Below are 2,376 nucleotides of genomic sequence, written 5' to 3'. Positions count from 1 at the left end.
TGCATGAAGTCTTCATTACCAATCATTTGGTCGTAATCAAAGCCGAAAATCCCTACCTCTATATGTACAGTCCGAACACCTCCGGTCGGTATATCGGTCATCTCTAGAAATGTCCTGAGGCACGACCTATACTTGGTGGTAGGTTTGTTCCTAGCTACGGTCTTCTTAGCACCAGAACTTTTTACCCGTGCGGAGGCTTCCCATCATAATAATTTATTATTGACTACTATGTAATCCATATTACTTGCAGGTTTCATGCCAGTATATGGACTAGTGTAGTCCTTATCTATTGTTCATAACGATTTGCTTTTAGTTTTGCTACAAGTTTAGTGCCAATAACAGTAAAGCAAACACGAGGCATAATTCCTGTCATGAAAGAGCATGTAGATAGCCAGAATAGCTTATGTTTAAAATATTATTATTAATCTACAAAGAAAAGTGAAAATGATAAACAAGTGGAAGATAATTATACTACACAGGAACTCTCACTGCTAACTAAAACACTAGTCCAGATAACACCTTTGTTCCAAACTCATGTTTCCTAGTGGAGAATATTCATAAAGTTCTAAGTTGAATCATATTTTCTTATATTCATTAGGACTCAAACATGTAATACTTTAGCGAACCAAAGGGTCTTGTTGAACAAAAAAAAACAAGATAACACTCAGAACATAAGATGTAATTAGGTCAGAGTTACTATTCATTTTGAAACTATCATGCATTTCTCATGCAATCAACAAGTAGAAGGCAATCTCCTCTCCTGTCAAATTTCTTATTTTGTTTAACCACCAACAGAAAAGACAGTCGGTATTCAAAAACAGTCCAAGATTCATTGTGTATGTAATAACAGGTAAAGGGAGAGCTTACGAGTATAAAGGCACGGCGCTGCCTCATGCGTTTCTTCTCATTCCTCCTCTTGACACTCCCTTCATTAGGCTTATTGGGAAGTATGGTTTCACCAGTTGTGTGCTCAACCCAAGCATAAGGCCCTGAGCAACATCAGAAACTAAATAGTGTGAGACAAAATCCTAAAAAAATAAGAGCATGAAGAGTAAAAAAAGAGCAACAGACGCACCAGAGGGTCTCAAGCTAGCCCGCTTTCGACGAGGCTTATCGGAAGGTCGTCTCTTGGGAAACCGAGTGTCAGTCAAGGTGTGAAAGTGATTCAAAAAGGGTAGAAGGAATTGGGGTGGTTTGCTGTAAGATGGGAAAGGTGCATGAAATGGAAGTGTGGTGGAGATTTGTGAAGTTAGAGGCGTTGAGGAGGAGAGTGAGAGAGGCCGTAAAATGTTCCTGAGAGCTCCTGCGAATCTCATTTCTGTCGTGAACAGCTACAATATACTTTTCCTCTGAGAATTTAAATCAAAATCACCATTTGAGCCAAGTTTTAGCAGTGAACATATCAACAAACTCAAAATTCATGATTTAATTATTAAAAACCTAATAAAGTGAAAATCATAAATTAAAGTAACAAAAAACCTAACCTAACTTGATTTATAGTTTCATCTAATAATAATGTTATCAATTCAAAGCCCAATCCAACAATCGTGGCGCCGAGTAGATAATCTAACCTGGACGAAGTTTTAGTGGCGGTTGACGAGCAACTCCGGCAACGATTTCCGGGCAGTAGAGTGTTTCAGCGGCTCCAACTTGTTTTCAGGGCAAGGTGGAAGAGCCTGCACTCTCAGTTTTTTTTTGTCAAAAAAGTTTATGAATGATGATGGGCCTCTTCATTAGAAAGTATTTGGGTTTAGATATTTCTATTCGGTACTCCCATAAGACAACAAGTACCCCTAAGTAATTTTGTTTTTTACAAAAAAAAAATTTTTAATTGAAAGACTTTAAACAGCGCTTTCTCAAAAGCGCTGACTAAGGTCTATATTTAAAAGCGCTTTCTAAAAGCGCTGTCTAAGGGGGGGTCTTAGACAGCGCTTTCTAAAAGCGCTGTCTAAGACCCCCCCCTTAGACAGCGCTTTCATTATTTTTTTAGAACATTTTCCGTGTTTTATTTTTATTTTAACCTTAGACAGCGCTTTCTTTTAAAAGCGCTGTCTAAGATGCGCTGTTAAAAAACCTTTTTGGCGTAGTGGTTGTTATTCTTGTTGTTCTTGTCATTCTTGTTGTTCTTGTTTTTTTTCTTGTTGTTGTTGTTGTTCTTGTTATTGTTGTTATTGTTCTTCTTATTGTTGTTATTGTTCTTGTTGCTCTTGTTATTGTTGTTATTGTTATTGTTGTTCTTGTTATTATTGTTGTTCTTGTTATTGTTGTGTTAAGAATATTTAATAATATATATTATGATGAAAGTTATAAATATTGTCAGGCAAAACATATGGCAAAAATAAAAAATGCTGACAAACCTTTCACCACGGGTATTTA

General features: G+C 36.6%; 1 long non-coding RNA gene across 1 annotated transcript; it reads right to left on the bottom strand.

Annotated features, from left to right (window-relative positions):
* Positions 1–866: 866 nt before the first annotated feature.
* On the bottom strand, positions 867–1,716 carry LOC127121538 (uncharacterized). Its single transcript, XR_007803481.1, has 3 exons — positions 1,572–1,716; positions 1,076–1,349; positions 867–989 (listed from the first exon to the last, which is right to left on the bottom strand). It is a non-coding gene; the product is annotated as an uncharacterized LOC127121538 (long non-coding RNA).
* Positions 1,717–2,376: the final 660 nt, after the last annotated feature.

This window comes from Lathyrus oleraceus, chromosome 2, assembly GCF_024323335.1.
Source record: "Lathyrus oleraceus cultivar Zhongwan6 chromosome 2, CAAS_Psat_ZW6_1.0, whole genome shotgun sequence".
NCBI lineage: Eukaryota > Viridiplantae > Streptophyta > Magnoliopsida > Fabales > Fabaceae > Lathyrus > Lathyrus oleraceus.
The sequence above is the reverse complement of the archived record's forward strand: the minus strand, read 5'-3'. Positions and strand labels throughout refer to the sequence as shown.